The sequence below is a fragment of the Solanum pennellii genome, chromosome 11 (assembly GCF_001406875.1).
Source record: "Solanum pennellii chromosome 11, SPENNV200".
Lineage (NCBI taxonomy): Eukaryota > Viridiplantae > Streptophyta > Magnoliopsida > Solanales > Solanaceae > Solanum > Solanum pennellii.
The window spans coordinates 52,790,291-52,804,310 of NC_028647.1; the positions used below are offsets into that span (position 1 = coordinate 52,790,291).

Below are 14,020 nucleotides of genomic sequence, written 5' to 3' on the forward strand. Positions count from 1 at the left end.
ACACCAACATTTTTAATTATTTTGATAAGTAATTTTATGAATTTATCAACAAATATGATGTAACACAAATAATTTAATGTAGGGAAAAAGGTAAAAGATGTCCTAAAACTATGTGAAAGGAACAAAAATGTCATCCGTTTATAGTTAGACTCAAAAATATCCATACCGTCAATACTTTGGTTCAAAAATGCCATTATAGTCAATACTTTGGTCCATAAATGCCCATACAATTATAAAATAGGTCAAAAATGCCCTGTTTCGAATAAATATATTATTTTTTCTTTTAAACACATCTTCTTAATTAAAATATTATTAAAGAACACTATTCTTGTTTTATTTCTTCCAAAACCACTTTAACAAATAGAAATGTAGATTTTTTTTTCTTCTTAATCTCATTTTATGAATTAAAATAGAATAACTTCATGTACCCTTTCAACATATAATATATGTCATATATATAAGATGATATAGTAAATCTATCATTAATTTATATTGATATAACGATAAAAAAATGATAATAAAAGTTGAAATATTTTCATTTTTATTTTTTTCTGAATTGAAGTAAGATAAATAATTGCTAATTTTTTTAAAAAACATTATTAGAAAAAAATGTGTTAAAAATTCCCAAAATAATAGTAATATATTTATTTGGGAAATGAACATTTTGACCTATAAAATTACAATAAGGGCATTTTTGAACCAAAGTATTGACGGCAAACACATTTTACTACCCCACTACAAACATAGGATATTTTTGGTTCCTTATGCATAGTTTAAGGATATTTTTGAACCAAAGTATTAACGATAAAAACATTTTTGAGTCAAACTATAAACAGAGGATATTTTTGTTCCCTTCACATAGTTTAAGAGCATTTTTAACCCTTTTTTCTTTAATTTAATGTGGAGAAAATTAATATTTTCAAACAAATAAATTTGCTACAACATATCAACTGATTTCTTCGCTAGCGTTTAACCATAGATTCTCAAATATTTTTGGCAAATATTATTTGGGTGAAAATTCATCATGTGTTTGGCCATAGTATTTGGGGAACATATTTCACTTTTTTTTTTTTTTACAAAAATCTGATTTTATACGCATAAGTTTTAAAAACTATCCAAACTAATCATAAGTTTGTATTACAAGTCAATTGAATCTTCGTTGCAACAAATAACAAGTAGTGTCCATGACAGTGAAACAGTATTGTTATAGTTTGGAGTGAGTGCCTATAGCATCATTCTATACACCGTGAAGTAGAAAAAACATGTGACTTTGTTACCTTAAGCCCATTGTTGATTATTTTCATACAAAAATCATATCATTTTCTTTTATATTCACAGAATATTTCATTACTACATTAGTGTTCACGTAAAAAATTATATAAAACAACACAAACAACTATTATAGAGGGTGTTTTTATAAAAGATAAAATTTTGGTGTAAATTTTAATTTTTAAAAGATCTCAAATAATGAGATTTAACTCAAATACTAAAAATCGTATTTCAAAATTTGGGATATTTTCTACAAATATTTACCAAATAATAGCAAATTGTACGAATAAACATTATTTATCAAATTTCCACCCAAATATTACTTGAGAAATATATGGAGAAACGGGTGTCCTCATTCGGGTACGGCAGGTTCCTTTCTATTTCTTCTTCATTTCTACAACAATCTTTCTTTTGTAAATTAATTTCTTTTTTAGTTTTTGCGATTCGATAAAAAATAATAATTTAATACTTCCTCCCATTCTCATCAATAAAAATAAGTGAATTTTTTTCGTAATGCTTTCTCTCTACGTCAGTTCTCCGCTACTCTCTAGGAATTCATGGTTGAATGTTCGAGCTATTTGTGTGAAGGTTCTAAATCAATCTTTCTTTAATTAATGAACCTTCGTACCATTTTGTTCATGGTTCAATGTGCAAGGTATTTGTGTTGATTTTCTGTGTGTAAATCAATAGTTTTTTGAATTTAGATTCTAGGTACTTGCCCATAAGAAGTATTGCAAATCTATGCCAGTGTTCCTTTTAGTTTTATGTTAAATGTCTCATCTATCCTAGCTCAGTTTAAGAATTGATGCACCTAAAATTATGTGAAAGTATGTTTGAAGCAATTGAAAAATCAATATATTTGAAGAATTTTAGCACAACTAATATGTTTGATGAAATTTCCCAATTGAAAGGTTCCAGCAAGTCTGTTAAATGATACAAGTAGCACACTGTTTTGCTATTGTATGAATATGTAGCGACAGATAGAGGTGTAAATTATAGAGGGAAGACATAATCCATACTAATGAAGAGTCTGCCGAAAAATCTAAATTGATGATGAAATATGAAGAGTTGATTAAAAAAAAGGAGATCTCGTGGAGACAAAAATCAAGGGTTCTATGGCTGAAGAAAGATGATAAGATATTAAATTCTTTCACAAGATAGCAAATCCACATAGGAGATACAACATTGATCAGCTCCTGATACAAGGATAATTGAAACAAAAGCCAAGCTGAATTAAAGGGGAATTGTTGAATCTTATAAAATGTTGTACAAGGAATCATCTCTGTGGAGACCCGAGTACATAAATGTGCAATGTCCTTACCTAAGAGAAGAAGATAATCAGGCTCTGCAGAGCAACTTTGAGGAAAGTGAAGTGCTTAGATGTTTGAAGTTGTGTGCAGTTGACAAAGCAGCAAGCCATGTGGTTTAACGATGGTTTTTCAATATTAAATGTTAGGATGTGGTAAAGCAAGACATCAGGGACACCTTTCAAAACTTCTATGAACATGAAGTTTTTGAGAAGAGTTTTAATGCAACTTTTATGGCTCTTATACCCAAAAAAAGTGCCAATGAGTAGAGGGACTTCAGGCCAATTAGTCTAATTGGTAGCATCTACAAACTTATCTCCAAAGCTCTGTCTGAAAGGTTGAAAAGGCTGGTGGACAAGTTGGTAGACTCACAACAAATGACTTTTGTTAAAGGGAGACAAATAATGGATGCAGTTTTGACTGCAAATGAAGCAGTTGACCCAAAAATAACCAGCCTTGTAGGCCTATCTTACCAATCCTATCGACCTACCTTATTTTCTCATCTTAGAGCATCTGCGTAGTAAACAACCTATCACTTCATGAATCTTTTTGTCACAATTCTTGCAAGGTAGTTGCTTTTATTCGAGTTCTCTTTCTTCCTGTTCATCATTTTCTGATATTAGCTCTTCTATAGATGTGAGTCGTTGTGTTTAGTTTATTTGATTAATTTTTAAATTTGATTTTCTTTCATTCCATTCATAATTTTTCATCTCACCAGAAGTTGGAAATACAACTATAGATGACCGACTTTGAATACTTCTTTGTGATGAAGTTTTATTTTAAGCATGGTGACAGTTGTGTATTCTTTTTAACATTCTTGTTCTCTTAACCTTTCTTACTCTTTTGTTATTTTGTTATTATTTTGATTTTTTGTGGTGGCTCTTAATTCTTTGATTTGAGTTGTAGCTTGTGCGATACTAGTGGTGGATATGATCTTTCGTTTTCCTACTTCCTTAGTTCGGCTTATCGACACTATGATAGAAATGAGGTAAAATTTTTACTACACTAATTTTAATATCTTTATATAAAGACAACAATTATACATATGTCATAATATGTGGCTTGAGTTTGATTATACTTCGTTCCATTCCTTAGTAGTTTCATAGGTATTACTGCAATAGGTCATATAGATGTTGCAATTCAAAAGGAGTGCAGATTCTCGAAATGAAGTGCATATATAAAAGATTGAGGATTTGCATGGATATGCTTATTTTGTTTGGAGTCACTGGCCTTTGGCGAGTCTTGCCTCATGTGGAACACTCAACATAATCTTTGCTATTGTTAATGGTAACTTTCTATTTCTTTTTAGATATGTTCATTTTACGAAGTTTTAACACATTCACACCGAGAAATATCCCCAAATAGTTCCTTATCTTTGCGATTTTTCTTAAAATGATCCCTTATATACAACCTAGAGCAATATTCCTTATAGTCTACAAGAATGGAGTACTTTTAATTTTCAGTAACGAAAACTGTTTAGAGTAACAGTAGTTAGTTGCAACTGAATAGATGATCGAACGGATCCCATGTCCTTGAAGAACATACCCCTTCTATTCCCTGTTTATTTAGTTACAAAATGTATACATACTACATTCTTTGTAATGTACTAGGATTAACTAGGTAGCAGATTTGTAGGAATTCCTCTTTATTTTCTTTCCTAAGTTAGCACCTAATGTATTGTATTTATATCATGCTTACGTGTTGGAATAAGTATATACATTGACTTCCATTTGATTACATGGTATCAAAGCCTTTAGACTCTTCTATCTTGTTTTGGTTTTTGGCTCTATTTCGAAAAGCAAGCTTGATCTTGTTTTGTTGTCTTGTAGTTAGAGGCTTGGATTTCAATCAATCACTTTAAATTGGTTATTTGTGTCACCACCACCATAGTAGGAGTCATATCAGCCTTTCTAGTCAGACCAACTTTGTTCGACTACTGGTGTGAAGCGAGTGGCCTTTACGAGCCACCTAATTCTCTCACCTGTCTGTCACGCGCCGATGCATGCTCTGGCAGACTCATTTGTGGATGGATTTCCAGCATCAGATTGTCCGTTCCGACAAACCCCAAATTTTATCGGTGTTAAAGCCCTACTTTGAGAGATTTTCTTCACTTCCAGGTTCATTCTATTTTTTCTGTAGTTTCTGCATTCAAATCTGTTTTCGATTTGGTGCTTCTACTAATACTGACTTCTGTTCTATATCCAATTTATATTGTTTTTTGGATGCTTGTTCTTCATTGCTGGTTCCTTTGATCTCCCTCATAGCTTCTTCGTTCATATTTGACTCTAGTTACAATTATTTTGTTGGGTGAGTTGCCTGTCAGCTTTCTGATTGGGTTATGATATTATTAGGAACCTTCTGATTGACTGTTCTTAAGTTCTTTATTGTGACCTTAAAGAACTGCATTTCGAGTATTTGGTTGTGTTTGCTTGCTTCTCCTATATTGATGTTTTGGGGATTTGAATTATGCCTATAAGCAATTAGAGAGGAGGAAATATGACTACAAATCAGAAGGGCCAGACAATTTTGGTTTTGGCATATGGGTTTGCAGAGTTCTCTCAGTATCCAGAATTCCTTAAAGAATTCACTTCAGTTACTATCCTTGTTGATGTAAAACTGTGGAACCTGGGACCGTCAAAGCAGCCTCCTCTACCCTATCATTTATATCAAAGTAACTGAAGTTCGACTCCAATTGTTTTATGTATTTTAAAGTAATTTTTCCTATCAAAATAGGGGTGTCTAAGTCTACCAGAATGCTCCCAAGCACTAGTATCGAGGTAATGCACTAAAGGTTACTTTTTGAATCAGAGTCTGGATTCTGGTGGTCCTTCTGATCCCCGGAAATTTTATTCTCCTTAATTCCATCAAGTTCTGTTCATATTGATAGTCACATTTATTTTCCGGTTGGTTTTAAGTCTTATAACATCGTTACATTCTTGGTTTGAGTGGACTGAGAGAGGTAGGAATTTCTTTAGAAGGATATCTTTGAATAGGAAGACCCTGGATTAATGGATTGTCAGATTCTGAGAGAGGCATCTAAGTTCAGAGGAAATGGTGTTCGAAGATGGAAAACAAAAGAGTTCCTCTAAAACTTTTTGTGCAACGAACTTAAAAAACTTTGCCTGTTATCAACATTATCAGTATTCAGGAAAGGAGGAGGTTTTTCTAATTATTCCAGAAATTAGTTTCAATGTTGGATGGAATTTAATAGCTGACAAGATCGGTAGGTTCATTAACTATTCTAGCGACCAATCATAGATGAGCTGATTATCAGGGCAACGATGGTCAAGCTGGAGGATTTGGCCAAAAATGAAGAGGCAAGCTGAAGATAGAAGTCTAGAGTTTTGTGGCTTCAACAGGGGGTAAAATCACTAAATTTTTCCAGAGAATAGCCACTTCTCATTAGAGGTACAATACCATAGACAGCTTGAAAGTCGAGGATGAAGTTGTGGTACAAATGCCTGACACTAAAAGAACTATGGTGGATTTTTATATGAAACTATACTTTGAAACAGGATCTTGGGGGCCCTCTTTTGACTTCTCAGATTGTCCCAAAGTCAATAATGAAGAAAGTGAATGGCTGCAAAGACCCTTTTAAGAGGCAGAGGTCTTCCAAATTATCAGTATGTGTGTGGTGGACAAGGCCCCTGGCCTGGATGGCTTCATAATGGGTTTCTTAACGAGTGTTGGGGATTTCTCAGATAAGATATAATGTCAACTGTTCAAAATTTCCATTAGAATGAGATTTTTGAGAGATCCTTCAATGCTATTGTCATGGCCCCGACCGTCATGAGTGACACACACTAAATCACCTGGTGGGAGAACCAACTACTAACCCGAAACCATTCAAACAAAACCATGTTTATCATATAAAAGTAAGAAAACAGTTTAGAAAACTAAAGGATTGAGTCCCTGTAAACTCAACCCGATAGTACAAATCATTTATGTGAAAATAAATCCCTAAGAACCGAAAGTCATCATAACCAAAACTCCAAACAGTCAAAATGGGGAGCAACCTTGAAACTAATCATAAAGCTAAAGAAATGTCTGTGTCTGAAAAGATGGACAAGAGAAACAGAAGAACCCATGTCAACTCGAAAGAAGTAGTTCACCCTTGGATTTGGAATAAGGCGTCTCTCAACTAAGGTCTCAGATCAGCTGCTAGAAGACGCTTTGTACTCAACAAAGAAAAGAACAAGTGCGCCATCAATATAGAAACCACAATGTACTGGTAGGATCACACGACCAGTCCAAGATATGAATGTAAACAGTTCACCACAAAGCATTAACACAAAACAATGCACATAATAACAATTATCAACCACATAGACTCTGAATCACATGCCATGAAAAAACAATACCTGAATCAACCAATGCATGAAACATGTCCCACATGATCATTAATGCAAATGTTCGGTCCTCCCATGGAACTTAATCACATAGCTGGTCCTCTCATGAAACCCAAACTCAAACTGTTAGTGTATCGATGTGGTACCCTAACCATCCATATTTAATGTATTGGAATGGTAACTCCGCCATTCATAGTTAGTGCACATGCGTGGTACCTAAGACAACCAAACAATCAGAAACAATCATGCACAATCACGTACCACGATGAGCAATGCCACTTGAAAACCACAAGTCACAATAACAAGTTTGCATGAGATTACCTATATGATGTAATTAATATATCTCCCTACCATGCATTGCACCAATGATAGTACAAAGCAATAGAGATGTATACATACATAAACCAAAAACATACAACCATCACCTACCTCGATTCAAGCTTCTTGGAAATTCTAATTAACCTATGTTTTCCCAATGTGAAGTGTCTTGGCTTGTTTTTAATCTAAAACAAACAAAATAACAATTAATCACTAATGACCTATTAATTTACTACTCCCTCCGTTCACAAAGAATGACCTAGTTTGACTTGACACAGAGTTTAAGAAAATATAGAAGATTTTTGATCTTGTAGTCCTAAATTAAATTTATGTAAAATTTACAAAATTGCCTTTAATCTTGTGGCCGTAAACATGCCACGTGAAAAGCTGGATTTAAAATGTTACCAAAAAAAGAAAGAGGTCATTCTTTTTTGAACAGACTAAAAAGGAAAGGAGGTCATTTTCTTTTTTGAAACGGAGAGAGTATATTATTAACAAATCCTAACCGAGGCCAAAATATGATCATTTTCCCCAACTTAGGTCTTTCCCACTATGGAATCATGCCAAAACCTCTCCCAAGGAAAATAACCTGTATTCTAAGGCCTAATATTTATGCATAAGGTTGGGTAGTCGAATTCTTACATTTAATGATGAATTCCATAGGGAAACAGGTGCAAACTACCCAAAATCGTCCCTCCCAAGTTCAAGAACACTGCTGAAATTAGGGGGTTTGGGGCTGTTTTTGCATTAAAACCCAATTCAGCTCGATATAGCAGTCCACCCACTAAAGTGGTCGAGCCTACTATAGCGGAAGCTTACCCTGCTATGGCGGTTTCAATCTTGTCATGACCTGAGGTATACCCTAGACGTGACTTGGCGTATAAGACCTTGAGATGCCCTACGCAAGCCACTTGACATACATACAACACAACATAATAGACAAATGTAAGGAAATTTCATATCAATAGAAGAGTTTGATGCAGAAGTCTACACGTAGTCTTGATAAGCCATTCTAATATATCAAGAAGTGGTCGGGACGTAAACCGTACAACACATACAATGTGAAAAGACTAGAACATAAGAAAGCAAGGTGACATGGTCCTCGGAACATGAAGACTCACCAACTCTTCTAACTACAAAGTAATCCACTAGCCACGAGTGGAAGGAGGAAGATCGTCGGACCTTGCATTAGTTAAATAATATAGGCATAAGTATGCATTAGTACATGGGATGTACTAATTGTGAGGAATACACATAAAATATGAAACATACTAATAAGGGGACGTAAAGAGAACATGATATGCACGACCAAGCTAAAACATGGTAAAACCTTTAAAGAAGAATCATGAACATGGTCAATCCATCTTAAAATCATAAGGAAAGCTTCATAAGTAGATATCTAGCAAAATTAACTATGGGGGACGTAGTTAGGGACAAGGAGATTGTTAGTAGAGACCCGACCTCTACTAATAGGAGAGCTTCAATCTCAATATCTTCTCTGTACCAAGTAAAATCCCAACGGAATAGTCATATTCATAAACATATCATCATCCATGGAGAAGCACACTTAGGTGACTAATCCAAGCTTAAATCATCATAGAGTAGCTCCTTAAATCATGAATCAAGCATGTGTGGAAAAACCTTTCACCAAACCATGCATGTGTGAGAAAACCTTTCACCGAATCATGATATTTTAATATGTGAGGAAATCCTTTCACATTTCATTGATGCTTATCTTGAAGCAACTTGGATCATAAAACATTTATTTTCATATATCATGCATAACTTTAATGAGAACATCATTTATAGATTCATAACTTCTACATAAATCATGTCTTTACGAGTTCATAGTCAAAATCGTGAAAATTGCATAGGCTCATGTGAAATCACATGAGTCAAAACAATTGTGATAAGATCAAAATCAAACAATTGAATCAACATAATTAGAAACCATAGAGAATTGAATGAAAACCTAATCAAATTGATAAAAAATGAACTTGGAGAACTGAGAAATCATTGGGGCTCAATGGGTGAATCAAACCCATTGATGAAATTCTACATCCCTAAGGATCAAAACTCAAAAGCAATGGAGGAATAGGAGACTTGAAGCTTGAAACCTTAGTCGTCTTCTTGAACATCAGAGAATTTGGGGAAGATGAATGTGGATCGGATTTGAGGATTTGAGTGAATGAGAGAGTTGGGGTAAGTTTAGGGGTAGAAGGGTGCTTATAGGACATAAAATTAGGGTCAAAATGACATAGTATATGTATTGAATACATAGGAAAAGTCCCAAATACCCTTAAGAAGTAACTGTCGGAGCACCCTATGGTTTGGACCTTCGGACCGTAGAAATTCCCTACGAACTGTATTGGTCAATTGTAGGTCGAGTTACTGGGGCCTAAAATTGGCAACTTCCTATGACACCATTCTACGGACCGTCTAAATTTCTATGGGCTGTGGACTTTATCTGTTGACATCATCATAAACCCAAAAATTTCACAAAGAACCCTACAAAACCCATCGGCGACTCGTTCTATTCATTCTTAGGTTAAACTTTAAAAACTTGAAATTCCAAAAACTCACCTCCAAGTTTACGGCTCCCTACGTACAACCTATAGAACCTCCTATGGTATGTAGAAAGGACTCCTAGAACCTGCCTTACAGCCACAATCTGAACTTTTCCTTTTTCCTTTCAACTCACTTTCCAAGGTGTTACATATCTAATGCAGAATCTGAGTATAGAGCTATGTCACAATCTGCGTGTGAAATTTTGTGGATACAACATCTTCTACCTAAAATTGGGTTGAAGCATCATATGCTAGCAAAACTTTGGTGTGATTATCAAGTTGTTTTTCATATTGCCTTAAATGCAGTGTATCATGGGAAGATTACGGAAAACTTGATTTCTACTAGCTACATGAAGACATGAGCAACTAGCTGATTTGCTTACAAAGGCGGTGAATAGGATTCAAGTTGATTACCTTTATTACAAGTTGTGCATAAATAATATCTATGCTCCAACTTGAGTGGAGTGTTAAAAAATGTATATAAACATCATTCTTTGTAATGTACATATGCATAATTAACAAGCAGCAGATTTGTAGGAATACCTCTTTATTTTCTCTCCTAAGTTTGCACCTAAGTACTGTATTATATTTTATTTACCCCTTGGAATAGGACATTGACATCCATTTGATTACATTTATATATATTTTGCTTTTATGGAGAATGGTTTAGGGATTTGACTATCTTGTTTTATGAATTTAGGGTTATTAAGTTGTGTACATTGATCCTAAGTGTGAATGCTAGTTAGATATGAGTTATTTTAAATGATTGCTTCGAATTATATGTTTTTATTCATGTAGTTATGTTGAAATCAGTTCTCAAGGCCTAAGAAATATTGGGAACTGCAGTATTCTTCACCAAGATATTTATCGCCTTGTCATATAAATAGATAGTGAGATGTCCCCTAGCTCCTTAAAAATCCTTGAGCTAGACAAGTAAGAAGTTTTAATCTGGCCTAAAAATGTTCTTTTGGAAAAGTACCTTGAATTTTTCCTATTATTGAATAAAGAATTGGTTTTTACTTTGTAAGAATGTCTTGTTGATCTTCATTTCATTGGCATTGAGAAACTTGAATGTCTTGTTGATCTTCATTTCATTGGCATTGAGAAACTTTTCAAGTAGAAAGCTTCTTTTCAAGTTAAAAGGTTTTAAATAGACAACTTAAAAGCAGAAAATCTGTAAAATAAAAATTCAAGATCCTTAATTATCTTAATTGAACCTATCTAAGTAAATTTAAATTTCAATTCAAAACTGATTGTTCTAGTAAACCTGTTTTAACAAAAATAATTTTAAACAAAAAAGGACTATTTTGGACATTTTTTGCCTCTTCTCCTTGAGAAGTTCTTTATGAACACTACAACAAAAATGATCATTAGCGGCATTTAATTCTGAATTGCCGTTAATTATGTAATTTTTAGCGGTAATTGTCACTCTTTGTATATGTCCCTAAAGCCTTTAGCGAATTGGTTCTAATGACACTTAACTAATGCCGGTAAAGACTTTAGCACTCTTTATTAGTGTCCATATCTAATGCCGCTAAAAGTTGTTTTTGTTGTAGTGGAAGGAGAATGTAAATGTACCTTCAAATGTGTTTTGCTAAAGAATGCAAGGTTAGCATCCTACCCATTTTCTTATTTTCTTAAGCGCCCTTTCTATTTCTTCAAACAATGGGGGCTATTTTGTCTTTTAACCAAGAAAATCATAATAATAACATACCCAATGTAATTCACAAGTGGGGTCTGGGAAAGTGATATGTAGACAATCTTATCCATACCTTATAAAGATAGAGTGATTTTTGAAAGATCCTCTGGACTCTAGTAATGATAAGGTTAAAATCATCGTAGTAAATATTAATAATGCACTTAGCGGTGTTTAAGCAAGGCATGAGAAATAAGATCTAAGAATGGTTAAGCCATTCAATGTTGTCAATCTAAGGATTAATACTGAAATGGATAATGTGCTAAATGATACTGTGTGTATTTCAGATGGAATTTATCAAAGGCGTGTCTATTTTTATGGAATAATTTAGTTATAGCTCTAAAGCGTATTAGGAAACACAATATTATGTGAGTTATAATGCATGCACTATGAATTTAATTTTGCATACATTGTCAGTATTACTTGAAGAAAAACTTGAAAGTAACAATTGAAGTGATAAATATGTTGTCAGAAAATGGAAGTAATTAGTTCAACAACTTCAATTAAGTCAGTTAAGGTTAAAAGGTAACAACAAACATGACCAATTAGAGGTGTAAAATCGTCTTATAATGTTCTATAAAATTGAAATTGTCGAGATTTTCTTCTTGAATTACTTTAGGAGAAAGTATGTGTAAACGAAAAATAAAGCTAATTATTTGATATGTTTTCTTTCGTAGTGTAGAATCAACATTATTTAAAAGAAATACATTATTTCGGGGAAGAGTCGCAACCCAAGTGGATGGTTTGATGTAGGCAACATACCCCAATGCAAGCAGTAATGGCTGCTTCCATGGTTCAAAACCATTGCTTTGAGGCTCCCCTTCTGAATTAGCATTATATTATATATGTAAATAAAAAGAATGTTGTTATTTTTCATTTGTTTTAGATTCATTTTAGCATTATTAACTTACAATTGGTGAAATAAACAAGAAGTTAATTTTTCTTGGAATTCTGAGTAACCTCATAATAAATTCTCGATAATCTCATAATAAATTCTGGGTAACCTCGTAAGAAATTCTTGGTATCCCCATGTAATGATTTAACCAGGCAAACATTGCATTTGATTCTTTTAGATCTAGAATCATGGCTTCTAATGAAAATTATGAATTTGGAAGTAGCAGCAATTTTAGAATTTCGTTGTTGGAGAAACGAGAAGTGGGAGTGACGGAAACACTAGATCGAGTTAGTAAATTGCCAGACTCACTTCTTGTTCAAATTCTCTCCCTTTTGCCAACACAGGAGGCATTCACAACCTCTATTCTCTCAAAGACGTGGCGCTATGTTTGGCCTTATGTTGATAGCTTCAATTTCACTCGTAAAAATTATCTGAAAACAAAAGAATTTGTATCCTTTGTAGAATATATATTAGCTTGATTAGAGATTGACTGCAGTTACCTGCATCCATATAAATCACATGTTAGCAGATGGCTTAGTATTGCTGTTGAAAAAAATGTGGAAGATTTTGTATACCGGTCAAGTTCCAATAGTAATGGTTGCACATTGCCTGAATCTTTCTACTACTGCTCGTCGTTGGTAACATTACATTTGACATTTTATTGCTTTGATTATGGAGCGGTCATTAAATGGAAGTCTCTGAAGAGTATAAACTTGGAGTATGTGGTGTTACCCGATGAAGACATTGTGAAGTTATTGTCTGGTTGTCCCGCTTTAGAGACTATGGAAGTTGATATGGTTGGGGGCTTTAGTCGCTTGAAAATTAGTTTCTTAAAAATGAAGAGACAAAATTTGAGAGGCTTGTTGTATTTTAGTATTGGGAATGATCACTTCTTGCAAAATTGATGCTCCATATCTTCATAATTTGGAGATTTCAGGATTTCATCACAAATGTAGGCTGGTAGACGTGTCCTCTTTGGTGAATGCAAAGCTTACGTTCTGCACTAGATGTACATGCTCTTCTTGAAGAATATGTCAATGATGAGGAAGATAGTTGTAAGGATTCCCATCAAGTTTTTAGGACCCTCGTCCTAGATTATCTACATAAGTTGAGTTGTGCAAGTGAGCTTACAATAGGAACTTGGCTTATAGAGGTTTGTTCTAACATAAAAGGGATGAAAAATGCAGTACATATGAGACTCTTTATATTACATAATAGTAATGTTAAAATGCCACATAATCTAACAGATGGTTCTATTTTTTATAAGCAGAGTGGTGTAAAAATATGTTTTATGGTTTGATTTTTCACTACACTGCCTCTCTTCGGCGGAGTAATTTATTTTTGTTGATGTTGCTTTCTCCATTCCTTACTAGTTACATTGGGAAGAATGCTGCAGGTAATGTGCATGTTGCAACTCGAAAGGAGCACAGATTCCCGAAATGAAATGCAAATATCTAATGTTAGAAGAGTTGGATCTGGATAAGCTTAATTTGTTTGGGGTACCTGGCCTTTTGCGAGCCTTGGCGCATGTAGAGACACTCAACATAGACTTTACTACAGTTGAGGTAACTTCCGCTCTTCTTTTGGCATCTGTTCTTTTTATGAAGTTTTAACAACCT

At 33.9% G+C, this 14,020-nt stretch overlaps 1 pseudogene; it reads left to right on the top strand.

Annotated features, from left to right (window-relative positions):
* The first annotated feature begins 1,625 nt into the window (after positions 1-1,625).
* LOC107003134 lies at positions 1,626-13,781 on the top strand (annotated as a pseudogene).
* The last annotated feature ends 239 nt before the right edge of the window (positions 13,782-14,020 follow it).